Raw genomic sequence first — 18,231 nt, forward strand, 5'->3', positions numbered from 1 at the left:
TCGGCCGGGCCGAACTTTGGATACCCACCACCTCGGGGGTATCCGTCACAATCCGGTGAAAATTGGATAACTTAAGAAACCTAAATTCGGCATGGACATTTAGTGGTCTAATAAATATAAGTCACTGTTGAATTTTGGATTTCAAATTTCAACAAAATCGGGTAACAATTAAAGCTTTAATGAGCTTCAGACCCTTCATCGGCACATCGGTCTATATGACAGCTATATCTAAATATAGCCCGAACTTTACCATATTTGAATCGGATGGCGTGCTGCCTACAACTACTTACTGTTTCAAATTTCAGCGAAATCGGATTAAAAATAAAGCTTTTATTCACTTGAGACCCTTTATCGGGAGATCGGTCTGTAGGCAGCTATATCTAAATATAGTCCGAACCGAACCATATTTGGGACGGATGTCGGGAGACCTAAAACTACCCACTGTTTCAAATTTCAATGCGAAATCGGGTAATAAATGCAGCTTTTATGGGCTTCAGACCCTTCAACGGCAGATCGGTCTATATAGCAGCTATATCTAAATATAGTCCGAACTGAACCATATTTAGGTCAGATGTCGGGAGGATTAAAATAACCCACTGTTTCAAATTTCAGCGAAATCGGGTAAAAATTAAAGCTTTTGTGGGCCCATTATCGGCAGATCGGTATATATGACAGCTATATATAAATATAGTCCGATATGGACCAGATGTAGAGGAGCCTTAAACTTCGAATTTCAGCGAAATCGGATGAAAACTAAAGCATTTATGGGCCTTAGACCCTTTATCGGCAGATCGGTCTATATGGCAGCTATATCCAAATATTGTCCGTTTCGGCCCGTTCAAGAACTTAACCAGCGTGCATCAAAAAACCGTATCTGTGCCAAATTTCGGCTCAATATCTGAAGGCTGTAGAGTGATTTTTGAAGGCTGTAGAGTGCTGACAACAGACGGACGGACAGACCGACAGACACACGGACATCGTTAAATCGTCTTAGAATTTTACGACGATCCGAAATATTAATACAAACGGAATAACTAAATGAATATAGTCCCTATCCTACGGTGGTGGATATAAAAAATTGGATGATTAATTTATCCATGGTAATGGGTATCTAAAGTTCGGCACGGCCAAACGTAGCATGTTTTTAATTATTTTTATTAATATAAAGCAAATGCCTTCATTTTGACGGATTCATTTGAAATTTCTTATAAAATATAAGCAGGTAGTGTTTGCTGATATCAGCAAACTAATTTCTCTGGGTGTAAGTGATCTTGCTATCAGAATACTGTAGGGACTGATGTGACTGACTAGGACTCGCCTGAAACAACATAGGACAAACGCAATGGAATCTAATCGGAATTGTCAGATGGATGTCTATCAAAAAAAATTCTAACGTAAACTAACGTGTTTTCGACAGACCGATAGACGGACATCTTTAGCCCGACTTAGAATATCATAGCGATCAAGAATCGTTTTACTTTATGTAGTTTAGGTCAACATTTCCAAATGTTGCAAACATAATGATGAGTTTACTATAGCCCCTTCATATGGCAAACGATATACAAATTGGGAAAGCGATATTTGTAAATCATAGATATTTGTATAGCTTTGACCGGTTTCACAACTGTGTCGTCCTGAGCAGTGTTGCCGTTTTTGGCAGATTTCAACCAAAATTGGTAGGTTTTTATTCTCTTGGTAGGTTGGTAGGATAACCTCCATTTTTGGTAGGTTTTTCCAACATATAAATTCCAAATTAATTACCAAAAAACCACTGGGGATGACTCAAAATTAATTCACTTCGTGTCGTATCTGTGTAGTTGTTAAGAGTGTAGAGTTAAGCCAAGGATAGCGAGGGGCCAAGGGAGTTCATTGCTTCAAATTTCAAAAAAGAGGGCGTAAGTTCTGATATTGACCATAACTGCTGGTACGAGTGGTAAGGGATATTTTCCAAAATTCGTAAATTCTGCGTAAATGCCTTTAATCGGAAAACAGAGCTTTGTGGCAGCTGCATACAAATATGGTCAAATCTGGTCTATATTCAGAAGTTGCACATGCATTTCGCTGTAACGGCGAAAATGGGAAGTAAAAGCGTATTTCTGGGCTCAAACACTTAAATCAGTAGATCGCTTTATCCAAACTCGGCATAATACGACTTTATGAACTCAAGATTTCTTATCGGGAGATCGGTATAAAGGGTGCTATAAAGATTTAGGCCATCTTTGAACTTAAGGCTGTAGAGTGATTTCAACAAACAGACAGACGGACATGTCTAAATCCTATTTAAATAAGGACGATCTAGTCTTTGTAGCCTTGAAAATGTATAATTTGATGTGTTGGCCCAATGGTCAACTCTTCGATGGTGGGTATTAAAAAATATACCTCATTTTGGGCTTGTAGAACGTTTGGTAGGTTAGATTCGGATTTGGTAGGATTTTTCTTCGAATTTTGGTAGGAAATAATTTTCTTAAGTGGCAACACTGATCCTGAGATGCCAGAAATCAAATCGGAGGATTTGTTTATATATAAGTTATTTTCAAACTATTGAAACCAACGTTAAGCAATCACATCGAGAGATCGGTTTTTATGCAAATAATTAAACAACTGACCTTTTATATTTCGGGATTGCTCTATCTTAGAGCTTGACGTTTTTGTTGTTATACGAATTCAGAACTTTTTGACATAAGAGCGCTATTTGTGTGGTTTACAGTAACTTAAAAGATTCATTTCGCCCAAAAATGGAATTAAATCGTGAACATTTTCGTGCGATTATTTTTTACAACTTTCGACGTGGATTAACGCAACAACAGTGCATCGATGAACTTAATTCAATTTTTGGCGATGAAGATCCATCAAGGACCAGTGTTGATGGTATGTTGAATTCAACCGAAGTCGTAGTTCACTCCAAGACAAATTTCGTGAAAATTGCCAAAAATCAGTTGTTATTCCAAAAACCATTGATGCTGTGCGCCAACTGATATTGGATCTCCCAGAAAAGTTTAAGCCAACCCCCCTGCCCTTCCACAGAATTTAAAATTTAAATTTTTTCGACAAAATTCGCTTTGGGAACCTTCCCTCTGATATCACAATTTAATCATGTTTGAATGTCTTTTAAATGATTTATCCATGGGACCACATTTTATATTTCCCAAATGACAAAACCTCTTGTCCAAGTATTTAAAACAGTTTGCAATGAATCCGTTCGATTTTCCCAACAGCACAAAATCCAATTAGGCAAGCTTGTTTCGAGCCTCAATATTCAGAACGAAAAACCCATTCAAAAATAAATGCTTACATTCATTCCACTCACCCACACTCTCATTTTTACCATATTTCCTGCCGTAAAGCGTCATAACCTATGGCAGTCAAGCTTTATGGGCGTTTATTAGCCATCATTACACCAGACCCCCCAAGCAAACACCACACTACAGACTCGCCCGAAAATATACCAAATGGAAGGACATACAAAACCAACAGCATATAACATCACAAGGCAGCTAATCAGTAGCAGGTTAAAGCCAAAAACAACAACAAGATACAAAATGGAGCTTAACGAAATGATTGGATTAAAAATTAATTAACAATTTAATTTTGTATGAGGCAAGGCATCTAACAAAAGCCATAATGACAACAAAATCGACATCTATAAAAAAAAAGAAACAACAACGCCAATGCCAGTAGGACAAGAACAAAGGACTAACGCTAAAAAATTATAGGCAAACAAGAACACATGTAAGAATTGGCCTACCTACACACACACATAGAAAAATATATGTATAGACGTCATGCTTGGCTACATTCACACTTTTTCCAGGCACACATCAATTACGTCCGCTGGTGTGTGTGGCAAAAAAGGACATCATCATTATTATCATCAGAACAAAGAACATCGCTACCATGACCATTGCCAGCATTGCCGCCGAAAACAATGGTGTTTAGTTAACAAACACACGCACGCACTCGCAATGATAGGTATATCCTGTGGCAGTTGGTCTAAGGTATTAATTGTGTTCGAATGGCTAAGAGTTTGAGCCCCGTTTTAAATGAAAATGGATTCGAAAAAAATTTTCTAATGAACGTATTACCAGCTACTTGAGTTACATGACTCAAAAGTGTTAAACATAAACTTGGTGCATTTTTTTAAGTTTCCCTTTGTCATTGCTCTCAAAACCTTTGCTTTTTAAAGAAACAAGTTTTCTTCTGCCTTGCGTAAAATGATGTATCCTCTGGGGAAATTTACCTAAACGAAGATGAAGCATTTGCATTTATTAATTCCATGTATGACATTATTGCGGCAAGGCTTTAAGAACACCAAGAGATGTGTTTCGGAACGTTATCATCTGCAAAACGTTGCGAGATTTCTATACCAGTTCAACTTTATCAAGTTTAAATAAAAATTGCTCATTTCCAAGGAAATTGTTTGCATAAGGAAGCACACTCATCTTGTGTTCAAAGACTGTGCATAGAAAAAGTCAACAAAATATCGTTGATCCAATTTCTACGAATCCCAAGTTTGTCGAAATAATATTTAAGCTTTCGTTAAGGAAGGGCAGTACAAAGACTTCAGTCGCCTTGGCATCTTCGAGTCGATTTATTTTGACGCCAGGCTCGATGGAAATGATTAGAAAGCGGCCGTCGTCGGTCAAAGCTGCCCATACCATCACTCCTTCAATTCGAGCCTTCGCTCGCTGAAACAGTTTAGGTGTCCTTGCAGTTTTTTAGTTGTACCACCATTATGGGGTTTGGCAATGCTACATTGTAGGCTAAATTATAACAATTTGTTGTGAGAAATGCATACATTTTGTTCACTTTGAGGTGTTTAAGTTCGCCAACGATATCCAGTTGTTATTTTTCAGTTAAATATAACGCAAATAATAATAGTTTAACAGACTAATCAGTGTGAACTTGGTAAAATTTCGTGTCAGCTACCCTGTACATACGTAATATACATTTATACAACCAAGCAACCCATATATGTTCTCGGACTCCAAAGTCCTCCTTGAAGACACTCAACAGGATTCAAAAGGGAGGGATGATATTGAGAGACGACCGTAGAGCATCCAATATAGTTCCCCTTCTACTCTTGTAGACAGCGTGGTGCTGTTTTACCTTGTCTTATTTTTGGGGCACAAAGGTTTATGAAGAATACAAGATTTTTGAAAAACAACATTGTAGTTAGGGTAGTTTGAAAAGAGGGCGCTGATAGTAATCCGCCCCATGCATTTATGGACATACACCTAAGACAGTAATCGGATTATTGTGCGCTCTTAGTACTAACAAGTAAAAGTGTGCTAAGATCATCCGGGCCGAATCGTATATACCCTCCAGCATGGTTCGCATTTGTCGAGTTCTATGCCCAATATATCTTCATAGGCAAACAAAGGATAATGGATCAGAATTTCTATGGTATTGGAGCTATATCAAGTTATAAGCCGATTGGGGTCATACTTGGTTTTACTGTTGGAGACTAAAGCGGAAGACATTGGCAAAATTTCAGCCAAATCGGATAAGAATTGTGCCCTCTATAGGCTCAAGCAATATAATCGGAAGATCGGTTTAAATGGAAGCTATATCAGGTTATAAACGGATTTAGACCATACTTGGCACAGTTTTCGGAAATCATAACAAAACAGCCTATGCAAAATTTCAAATCGGAGAAGAATTGCAACCATCTAGTGGCTCACGAAATTTAGATCTAAGATCGGTTTATATGCCAGCTATATCAAAACATGGACCGACATGGCCCATTTACTATCTCAACCGATAAGAAGTATTTGTATAAAATTTCAAGCACCTAGCTTTACTCTTTTGAAAGTTGGCGTGCTTTCGACAGACAGACGGACGGAAGGACAGACGGACGAAAGGGCAGACGGACATGGCCAGATCGACTTAAAATGTCAGGATGATCATAAATACATACACTTTATGGGTTCTTAGACGAATATTTCGAGGTGTTACAAACGGAATGACGAAATTAATATACAACCATCCTATGCTGGAGGGTATAAAAAGTAACCTCGAGAAAGAAAATCCAAATGAGGAATACCGTGCTGAAAACAAAATTAATTATTATCCATTGCACGCCTCTAAGTCGGATTTTGTCTGTTATTGTGTCTCCAACTAAGTGCCTGTGTATTTTAGTCGCGAATGCCATTCAATGACAGGAAATTCTCCTAAGCACACTCAGATGGGGAAAAAATTGGCGAGGAAAAATTTCTACCATTTTTGAACGCATATAGATATCATCAAACTTGATAGGGGATGACTTAATCAGTGGGCCCACGAATAGGGCCCAGGATTTCTAGGGGCCTGAAATTTAGCATGTCGTCTAACAAACGTACCTCCTCTCTTTATATTTCAAATTTCATAATGATATGTTTGATGTGACTGATTTTCAAACCATTTAAGTCTTCCGAATGCGTGATTTGACGAGAATGTATAAGAAAATGGCAGATATCCACATTGGGTAGACATTTTTGCCCATATTTTAAAATATTTCATATAAAAAAAACACATACATATATTTTTGGAAAGGTCAGGACTTGCTTTAGAACACAATGTCCAACCTGAAATCTAAATATTAAATTTTGGCAGGATTATTTAAGTAAAAGGAAAAATAGGCCCAAAATGTACAAAATTTTGAAAACCAAAATTCAAATCGAGATTGTCATATAACTGAAAAAAGCCAAATTGAAAAGGTTAGGTCAAATTTTCTTTTCAGAGACGAAACAATGAAACTAATTTTTTTTGACGAGAAAATGCAAAAAATATACTTTTTCATACTTTTTGATATGTAACTTGCAAAATATTGTAATTTGATCAGCTTTTCAATTCAGCCAAAAAGTGTAAATCGGCTGAGAAATGCCAATTAACAAGATAAGTGACCAGCCTTGAGAAATTTAAAAAAAAATTTGTTAGTCGAATTTCTTGAAGACTATAATGATATCCCACACATCAAGCACTTTCCAGCAAATAGAAAAGTTTAAAAATCGGATCATAAATGAGCTTTTGGCAGCCCGACTTTAAAGGCCCACCAGGGCCCCGGGCCTTCTAAGGTCCGTTCAAAAATGGCAGACTTATTTCCAGAAAATTTTCCCCATCCCTACATGCTCCACACATGCTATCAGTTGCCACACTGATTTTGCATAAGTAAGCTCCTAGTCCAATATATCCCGTTATGATACCAAAAGCTATACTGACCTCCTTCTTACTTCCTTTGAGCAAAAGCCTCGTCCTCTCACGATACGGATCACCCCATGGGATTTTCGCCGTCATACCGACCGTTTCACTATTCCACAGGGTAACATGCGCAGTCGTCGCCCAAACCCTTAGCTCAGACTGCATCGACCCGAAAGACTTCAAATTAACCAAGTTAATTGACAGCAGTCCTCTTGCCTTACTCCGCTGTGGTCCGGAATTCAAACAATGCAGATCGTGACTTTCTCAAAGAAGGCGTTAAGCTTCTTCTTATACTCCAAGACCGTTCGTGGTCCCACCGTCATGGTGGTTATTGCCCTGATGGACAGTTTACTGTTCGTAAAGATGTTAATACCACAATACCTCACGCATACCGTTATTATCCGCATCTCCGTCTGCATAACCGTTTTATGGTCAGACAGATCTCAGTCACTGGGTTCTCAATGTAGACCCTCAAGCTCACTCTGTCCTTTAGCGATACATCCCTGTAGCATGAACTTCCAGACTGTGCCGCTGGCAATACAGCTCCGCACTCGACCTCAAGTGTCGTCTCAGGTATCCTATAGGAAAACTTTTTTATTTCTTACGGGTTTTTTTACCGTCGCATCGATTATACCGTCCTATCCTCTATACATTCTCCCATCGCAGTGGATGGCTCACATTTAATCTGTATGTCTACAGTTCGGATATCTAGAATAGTCTCCATTGCCATAATGGACGTGGTCCTCATCGCTCCGTTTATTCCAAGCCAACATATTCTCTGAGCCTGTTGTATTATCCTTAGGTTGTTATTCGCTGTCCACCAAACTACTGAGGCGTAAGTAAGTATTGGTGAAATCACGCTCCTTTAGAACCAGTGGCTCGGATTCAGGCACCGTCTATAAAGTGCCCAACATTTGTGGACCTTCTCAGTACGCCCCTGAATGTGGAACTTCCAATTCAGATTTCTGTCCAAGACCACTCCTAATAATTTGACACTGTCAGATATCGAAATCGTTCTATTGAGAAAACGTGATGCCTCAAATTGGCCCACCTTCATCTTCTTCCTGAAAAGGCAGATTTCGGACTTCTTTGGGTTAACATTGAGATACCTAGGTTTGGCCCAGGCGTATTCCATATGCAAGGCCTTTTCGGCCCTTCTGCATAGTTATCCACATAATTTAATGTTTGAAGATGATTTCATGCAAATATTGACCGTGACTGCGACTTAAATGGTCCATCCACTTAGTCAAATTTTGGCATACTCTTTCCAAAACTTCGGCCGGTATCTGACGAATAAATGCTTCAATGTTGTCTTCCAATGGGTCAATTGAAGCAGGCTTGTCTGTATAGACATGAGCATTAACATCGCACGATCTAGGCGGCCAATTGACCGATCCCGAACGTGAAATAAAATGCTCAACGAACTCGCCTTTCAATAAGTCCATTGTTGCGCGTGCTGTGTGGCATGTGGCACCGTCTTGTTAAAACCACGTGCCATGCAAGACAAGTTCTTGCAAGCTCTTCTCACCCCTCTCACCATTCACAGTTACGTTACGATTTGCACCATCTTTGAAAATGTACGGTCCAGCGTGCGTGAGCTGTTTTAACCAGTGTTGCCAAAAGGAAAATAGCTAAAAAATCAGCCTTTATTTAAGCATATAATATCATGGTATCTACAATACGTTCCATAGTTTTAAGCAGAATGGACGTAAGGCTCATAGGACTGCAGGCCTAAGGTGCTGCATAACTTGCCTTGCCGGGCTTGAGTATAAATACCCTCCTGCCAGGCTTTCGGACTATATGCAAGTCCTAGGCACGCTGTTAAAAAGTGGCCAGATGGGGCGCCAGATAGTCGGCCTCCTTCTGTGGTAACGCCAGAAATGTTCAATCAGGTCCGGGTGACATAAATGGCTCAAGGCTTCCTTTACCATAAATTCTGTAATGATAGACTTTTATCAGCCTCATTATTCCCAGATTTTGGTATCTCAGTGAGTCCCGTCGCATCCAGTAGAAAACGCGTTTTCATCAAAAGCCTCAAAATGTACTCTGTTTTCTCTGCTCTCACTCCCATGTCGTCTTCTAATCTTTGAGCTTGAACATGGGTTTTTGAGAGAAACTCTTTCATCGTGGCGGCGTCATAACCCTTTCGACCTGTTCGCAGTAAGGCTTCCAGGAGACACGTTTTGCTGCTCTGGTAATGTTATTGTATTCCTTGAGCCGTAGGTAATACACATCCCAATGAACTGCCGCTCTTTTACTATGTGCTCTGTTATAAACTCTGCTAACCTCTTTAGCAATATTGCGAATCTCCCCAGCTATCCAGGGGTTTTCCTGTGCTGATTTCCTTTCCTCGAAGAGAACAACCATCTTCCATACACCCCTCAATGTCTTCTATGCTTGGATAATCTAAATTATTGGGTTGCCCAAAAAGTAATTGCGGATTTTTCATATAGTCGGCGTTGACAAATTTTTTCACAGCTTGTGACTCTGTAATTGCATTCTTTCTTCTGTCAGTTATCAGCTGTTACTTTTAGCTTGCTTTAGAAAAAAAGTGTAAAAAAGTATATTTGATTAAAGTTCATTCTAACTTTTATTAAAAATGAATTTACTTTCTTTTAAAAAATCCACAATTACTTATTGGGCAACCCAATATCTTGCCCAAGTCTACTTGTGAGTGGTCTTCCGAATTTTGTCCAGTTGTTTTTCACCTTTAGATTACTTCCACACATTTTTGTCATTTGAATCAATAAAAATATTTACACACAGAAAATGTGGTTCGTATTCCTGATAATTCAACTTACATTTGAAATAGAACAACAAACACCCAGATGTAGGTTAACTTTTCGTTGTAGTCCCCATGTGAACTAATAGAAATTAAATGCTTTTTTTGGATTTCGTTAATATATGAAATATATAAACTAATTTATCCTACGTACTCTTAGAGGACTTTTCAATTCCTCTTGTAGCATATTGCTTTGCAATGTTTTGTAAAGAAAATAGCAAAAGTATTTTTTTTTTGTTTTAGGTTCCATGAGGCTGTGGTCGGCAATCCCGAAACTTTACCCATGGCTCTAACTATCAAAATAAGCACTTTATGATGTACATATGTCCTTGTTAAGGTAGGGTGATCCATATGGTCTAAATATAAGGACTTTAAGGTGGTTATATATGACACAACATGCCATTGTTTGTGCCAATGTTATTTTTTGTTGTTTAGCAGTTTCGTAGCACAAAACACTTAAAAACCTAAATTTGCCTTCGATTCCATAAAGTCACACATATTATGAAAGCTTTTTGTTTGTGGTTCTGTTCTGTTTTCAGAGAAATTGCGCGTTTTTCGCAAGTATTCAATGAAAATCACGCATATTGGCCTTTTGTCTTCTTATGGTACCACATCATTCCATAAACTGTGGGTTTGACCTTATGTAGTGTTTTCTTGGGGGCTGTTGTGGAAAAATGGGTTAACTATACACAGGCACACATAACAATGCTTATTGCCACACAAAATATGTACATATGTACCTTCGTGGCCGCATTGGGCATACACACACACACATTCTAATATTAGAGTTTAGCCAAATATTCTAGGAAGAAACCTTTAAGCCAAGCCACATTGGAAAAGGAAAATCCCATAACTTCACTCCTCCTTTTTGAGTTCTTGCGACTTTCTGAGAAGCCTATTTCTGTTTTCATAATTTTCTTTGGCATAAGGACTAAAGCCCACTCATACGCACCAACACACACACACATACACACTTAAATAATTTGTACACATACGAAAGAAAAAACTATAAAAAGGAGCCTAGTTAAATGGGGCTGCGAATAGAAACAAAAACAAACACAGATGTTTCAACGAATGAAACCAAACAATTCAGAACCACAACCATTTCCGGAGGTATTCACATATACACACACACACACAAACACGTACACATTGTCTGAAAAAACAGAGTCCTTATCGCCAACAAACATTCATACACACACATTTAACATTTAAAAATACTCATTGCAACATTTGCTTTCTTCTTAGTCTTTCATTCTCATTCAGCTTCTTTTTTTTGCAAATTGTTTTATGTCTCTTTTGTGCGTGAGTGTGTGTGTGTGTGTTTGAAGCTCCTTTCAATCTCCAGCGCATTGTAGGCCCACATGTCATAGTGGCCTTTAGTCCACGTTTTGCACCATTTGCAACAGAAAGAAATGTATACCTAGTATGTGTATGGTAAGGATTTGAAACACACAACAACAACGACACCACTAACTTCAACACGATTGACAATCGCAACAACAATAAGTCAATAATAATAACAATATAAAATCTGTATGTACACATATGCACCGATTTTCCACGTTTTTCATTTGTTTTCGCGTTTTACTATTCCTCCACTGTTCGCACCATTGAACCCATCGACGGAAAATCCACAACTGAAACTTTAAGGACACTACAGCATAGATTTTATATGGCCACAAAAAGCCCTAATGTTAAGAAGAGAAAAAGCTCAAATTTCATCCTCGAAAGTTGCCACCTGTAATCAACAATGACTTGACGACTTTCATGGAAGACGCAAATAATGTTGTTATACCCACCACCATAGGATGTAGAGTTCACTAATCTCGTGATTCGGTTTGTAGCACTTTTAAATATCGTCCTGGGCCCGTATTAGGTACCTAAAGGAATATTTGTTTTTTTGTTTACGCATTTTTTTACATTCTCAGACTATCTGCCCGTCTCTCGAAATCACTATAGCGTTTGACCTAATAAATATCCCCTTGAAATTCTTCTCATAAGCTTTAAAAAGATATAGGTCATTGGAATGTAGCTCCCAAGTATTAATTTTCCTGGGATACCAAGTTCAGATAGGGCCTGAAATACCTTTAAACATATATGAATGTCGAAGGCAGATTTGTGGTCGACAAAATGATGCAAAAATATAAAACATTTTGGAAGTAATTACGACAAACAAAACCCTTTTACTAAGAAGTTTTACTTTTATTGTGTAACGTTTTTCTCCATCATATCAGACGTTAGCCATAAATGTAGAATTATTGAACGTTAGCAATTTTGTTTATTGTAAACCGTTAATCACCTTCACAAAGGCTTCTTTCTTTAATTGTAAAATAAAACAAGTAAGAGCATGCTAAGTTCGACCGGGCCGAATCTTGGGGACCCACCACCATGGATTCTGCTCCGGATTCTGGACCGTACTTAGCGCAGTTGTTGAGAGTCATAACAGGACACTATATGCAAAATTTCAGCCAAATCCGATAAAAATCGCGGCTTATGGGGGCTCAAGAATTTAAATCGGGAGATCGGTTTATATGAGAGCTATATCATGACCTTGACCGATTTGAACCGTACTTGGCACAGTTCTTTGGAGTCATAACAGAATATCATGTACATGATATCAGCCAAATCGGATGAAAATTGCGGGTTCCAGGACTCAAGAAGTCAAATCGGGAGATCGGTTTATATGGGAGTTATATCAGGTTCTTGACCGATTTGGACCGTACTTGGCACATTTGTTGGAAGTCATAACAGAATATCATGTACACAATTTCAGCCAAATCGGATGAAAATTGCGGCTTCCAGGGGCTCAAGAAGTCAAATCGATTTATATAGGATTAATACCAGGTTATACACAGACTTAAACCGTACTTGGCACAGTTGTTGGAAGTCAAAGTAGAACACTTTGAGCAAAATTTCAGCCAAATCGGACAAAAATTGCGGCTTTCGGGGGCTCATGAAGTCAAATCGGGAATCGGTTTATATGGGATTTATATCAGGCTATAGACTGATTTGGACCGTACTTGGCTCCGTTGTTGGGAGACATAATAAAACATAAACAAGTAAAAGCGTGCTAAGTTCGGCCGGGCCGAATCTTATATACCCTCCACCATGGATCGCATTTGTCGAGTTCTTTTCCCGGCATCTCTTCTTAGGCAAAACAGGATATAAGAAAAGATTTGCTCCGCTATTAGATCGATATCAAGATATGGTCCGGTTTGGACCACAATTAAATTATACGTTGGAGACCTGTGTAAAATGTCAGCCAATTCGAATAAGAATTGCGCCCTTTGGGGGCTCAAGAAGTAAAATAGAGAGATCGATTTATATGGGAGCTGTATCGGGCTATAGACCGATTCAGACCATAATAAACACATATGTTGATGATCATGAGAAAATCCGTCGTATAAAAATTTCAGGCAAATCGGATAATAATTGCGACCTCTAGAGGCTCAAGAAGTCAAGATCCCAGATCGGTTTATATGACAACTATATCAGGTTATGAACCGAATTGAACCATATTTGACACAGTAGTGGAAAGTAAGAATAAAATACGTCATGCAAAATTTCAACCAAATCGGATAGGAATGGCGCCCTCTAGAAGCTCAAAAATTCAAGTCCCCATATCTGTTTATATGACAGCTATATCAGGTTATGTACCAACTTGAACCATACTTGGCACAGTTGTTGGATATCGTAACAAAACTCGTAGTGCAACATTTCATTCCAATCGGATAAGAATTGCGCACTCTAGAGGCTCAAGAAGTCAAGAACCAAGATCGGTTTATATGGCAGCTATATCAAAACATGGACCGATATGGCCCATTTACAATACCAACCGACCTACACTAATAAGAAGTATTTGTGCAAAATTTCAAGCGGCTAGCTTTACTCCTTCGGATGTTAGCGTGCTTTCAACAGTCAGACGGACGGACATGGCTAGATCGATATAAAATGTCACGACGATCAAGAATATATATACTTTATGGGGTCTCAGACGAATATTTCGAGTAGTTACAAACAGAATGACGGAATTAGTATACCCCCCATCCTATGGTGAAGGGTATAAAAAGGGTTCTTGAGAATCTATATGTTAATAAATCCCCGGACCCGGATGGAATATCAACACTTGTCTTACGCAAATGTTCTTGGACGCTCTCTCGTCCATTATACAACCTTTTCAACCTTGCCTACCGTGCGGGAGTCTTCCCGGCGCGTTGGAAGGTTGGGAACGTTCAACCAATACCCAAGAAAGGTGAGGCAAACAACCCTGCGAATTATCGGTCAATTGCGATATGCTCCGCTCTCTCCAAGTTCATGGAGAGCATGGTTAATCACCATCTTGTGAGGTATTTAGAGCCTAATGGCCTTCTTAGCGACCAACAGAAATCGCTCTGCGGGTGACCTCATGGCACTTCTGTCGAAACGTTGGAGTCGCTCAATCCACCAGTTTGGTGAGAGTAAGGTTGTGGCTCTGGATACCTCCAAGGCATTTGATAGGGTCTGGTACGATGCACTACTATCAAAGCTTGTCGAATTTGGTGTCGGTAATGGCTTCGTTCGATTTATTTCAAGCTTTCTCAGAGATCGCACTATTCGAGTCGTTATAGATGAGTTCTCATCCTATGAGCTCAAATTGACCGCAGGTGTGCCCCAGGGCTCTGTTCTTTCTCCTTCTCTTTTTCTAATTTACATCAACGATCTGTTGGGTCAGACATCGAATCCGATCTACTCATTTGCTGATGACAGTAATCTCTGTCGTTCGTACTCATTCGACGATTCGCTGACCCACAACGATCATCTTTGCCTGTCAACGGTGTAGATGTTGAGCAATCAAAAGCTCTTGATGTTCTGGGCATGAAAATACAAAGTGATGTCCGTTGGGCTAAACATGTATTTGAAGTGTCGAAAGAAGCATTCAAGTGTTTAGGTCCTTAAAAGGTGTAAGAATTACTTCACTCCGACTGATCTTCTTAACATCCACACCACTTTCATAAGACCGAAAATAGAGTGCAACTCACATGTATGGGCTGGAGCTTCAAAATCATCCCTGGAGCTACTGGACCGTGTACAGAGGAGAGCGATGGCGTTGATTGGGGACAGTGGAGTATCCAATTCTATTGACTCCCTTCATCATCGTCGCAATGTGGATTGTTTGGCGCTGTTCTATCGGTACTTTCATGGTGTGTTCGTCTTCTTATTCCTGATATAAGGATGTATGTCGGGGATACTAGACATTGAAGGAACTCATACCCGTTTGTAATTGACTGGCCAGCGGACCGCACAATTATAGAGAGAATTCTTATTTCGCCCGAACCGTTCGTATGTGGAATCGACTTCCGGCTAATGTTTTTCCTACCCACTTTGACATCCAAAGATTTAAGACAAATGTCAATAAGCACTACATCCTTTGTTCACACTCGACGTTCCCGCGTTAGCACCACAACACTTCACGCATTCCGTGATCGCCCGGATCGCCGCCTGCAGGACCGTATTGTGGTCAGGCAACGTAAAACAGATCTCAGTCCCTGGGTTCTCAATGTAGACCCCCAGGCCCACTCTGTCCTCTAGCTTTGATCCATCCGTGTAACATGATCTTCCATGGCAATACTAGGGTTCCGTCAATCCAAGACTGTGTCGATGGCAGCAGTGCCTCGCACTCGAATTCAAGGTTCATCTGAGGTATCCGATCCGAAACCTCTTCCCTTCCTTCCAGGTTTCCTATTGTCGCCTCGGCTATACAGCGATGATATGAGCTGCTCCCATCCTCCAGGCGACTTATACTGTCCAAAGGTGCCCAATGACCAAAGAGCACTCTCATGGGACACCAAATCCTCCGTCAAGGCGCTTAAGCCATTGCCCTCACCGCCTCTAGCTCCCTCCAATTCTGGTTTGGATTGCTAGACAATTCTGTCAAGATTTTCTCTGTAGAACATTTTCTCAACTTTTTTTTATAAAAAAAATTATCAATATTTTTCTTTTCTTCCATTCTCCCATTGCCATAAGTCTCATAGCCCCAGTGGCTGCCTCACACTTAATCTGTATGTCAATGGGTCGGATATCTAGAATAGTCCCTAGAGGGCGTGGTCCTCATCGCTCCTCCTATGCCAAGACAACATGTTCTCTGAACCTGTTGTATGGTCCTTATGTTGCACTTTTTCTCCATACCACTCCACCAAACTACTGAGGCGTAAGTAAGTATTGGTCTAATCACGCTCCTGTAGAGCCAGTGGACTATCATCGGATTCAGGCCCCATTCCGACCCATTGACATTCATTTACATAGTGCCGAACATCTGTGAGGCTTCTCAGTACGCTACTGAATGTGACACTTCCAATTCAGTTTCCTGTCCAAGATCACACCTAAGTATTTGACCATGTCAGATATCGAAATCGTCTTATTGAGGAAACGTGGTGCGTTAAATTGACCTTCCTTCGTCTTCTTCGTGAGCAGGCATATTTCAGTCTTCTCTGGGTTAACATTGAGACCTCTGGGTCTAGCCCAGTCATATGCCATATGCAAGAGCCTTTTGGCCCTTCTGCATAGCTCGTTCGGATCCTTACCCCTTAGAAGCATTATAACATCGTGTGGTTAACAGACGGATTCAAACCCCTCCTCAGTCAGCATCCGTAATAGGTCATTTATGGTGGTCATCCATAGGAGTGCCGATAAAATGCCCGCCTGTGGCGTGCCTTGTGCCACTTTCTCTCTTATATTTATGCCATGGGACACACAATTTATCCACCTGTTCCCTAGCATGTGGTTTATCCCATCTCTTAGGACCGTGTCCATCCGGTACATTTTTCTTTTTACTTGTAGCACAAAGAATACAGCAGATCATAATATTAAGCCATATTGGAGTGGCTTCAAAATTGAATATGTACTTATGGAAATATCTACGCTTAACAATGTTGATTACGAAACTCTATTGGAAACTATGAACTATAATGATATTATCATTACTGGTGACTTAAACAGTAATATCCTCGCCAATAATACCCTTTCACTCTCAATGCAAACACTTGGACTCTTTTTGACTAACATAACTGCTCCAACACATTTCACAAAAACTTCATCATGCTATTTAGATGTATTTTTTTGTAAGTCAAAAACGAAGATTTCTGTTATATGACCAGCTTTCTACAATCAATTTACAAACTTTCGTGATTTTAAGAATATTGATTTTATTAAACTTAACCGAATGATTTATGAAACCCTTGGAATCTAACATACCAATCGACGATAAAATTTTGGAAAATCATCTTACATCCAACACAAATTTCAAAACGCTGTCGAAGCTGCAAGCAAATGAAAACATCGACCCTGGGCAGCCTATTTTAGATGCATTTACATTTCGGGGTGCTCACAAGAATGAAGTCTTCGAAAGCATCTTCAATATAAAATCCCATAGACGATATTGATCCACACTTTCTTCGGTTAATACTGCCAAATTCGATTTTTCCAACTGAGTGGGAAATCGCAAAAATTATATCTGTACCCAAATGAGGAGTACCGTCCATAAGCCATACTACCTTTCTTATCTAAGGCTCTTATGTGTGATCAAATTGTTAATTTCTTAGATGAGAAGAAAGCTATCTAACAGACAATCGGGATACCGAAAGGAGAGGAAGACATAAATGAAAATATCTGACCAAGCATGGACAACAAAAAGGTGTCCTTTTACTACATTTTTAACTGAAAGGCGTTTGACACTGTTGATTAAAACTGCAAAAACTTGTTCATTTTTCTCATTTGGCCTGTAAACTTATGTTGTCAAATATGTCACAAAGAAGACAAGCTGTAACCATCGGAAGTCAATATTCCAATTTACTTGAATTGTTCAAAGGTGTTTCTCAAGGATCCATTTTTGGCCCTCTTTAGATCTCCGTCTATATAACCGAGCGTTTCGCTGTTCTACAGGGTTGCATGCGCATTCGTCGCCCACGGCCTTAACTCGGACTGCGTCGACACGAAAGATTGGCAGTCCTCTGGCCTTTACCGCAAATCATCTGCCCTTTCATTCCCCCTTACTCCCTTTTTGGTCCGGCACCCAAGCGATGAAGATTTTGTCGTCAATGTAAATTCGTTGAATTTGTAAAAATTTTATAGTTAGTTAATTTTAAAGGTCGACTTTGAATGTGAACTAATCCATTACGTCAATTTTTTCTACATTCTCTCTACAGGGTAATTGGCACAACATTTTTTTTTTTTTTTGTGTGAAAATATTTCTTATTGATTCAAATGACAAAAATGTGTGAAAGTGATCTAAATTT

The 18,231-nt window shown here is 39.4% G+C and overlaps 1 protein-coding gene across 5 annotated transcripts in view; it reads right to left on the bottom strand.

Annotated features, from left to right (window-relative positions):
* The window catches only part of LOC106088381 (apoptosis-resistant E3 ubiquitin protein ligase 1), a 123,173-nt gene that overhangs the window by 90,715 nt on the left and 14,227 nt on the right, over window positions 1-18,231 (bottom strand). The window contains exon 1 of one of the 5 annotated variants that reach the window (XM_013253872.2): window positions 11,503-11,590. The exons of 2 other annotated variants lie outside the window; for them this stretch is intronic. The gene's annotated coding sequence lies outside the window, so the exon portion shown is untranslated. Of the gene's footprint in view, window positions 1-11,381; window positions 11,456-11,502; window positions 11,591-18,231 lie in introns of those variants that run through there. 2 more of the 5 variants (XM_013253873.2, XM_013253874.2) reach the window with 2 other exon arrangements.

The sequence above is a fragment of the Stomoxys calcitrans genome, chromosome 3 (genome assembly GCF_963082655.1).
Source record: "Stomoxys calcitrans chromosome 3, idStoCalc2.1, whole genome shotgun sequence".
In the NCBI taxonomy this organism is placed as follows: domain Eukaryota; kingdom Metazoa; phylum Arthropoda; class Insecta; order Diptera; family Muscidae; genus Stomoxys; species Stomoxys calcitrans.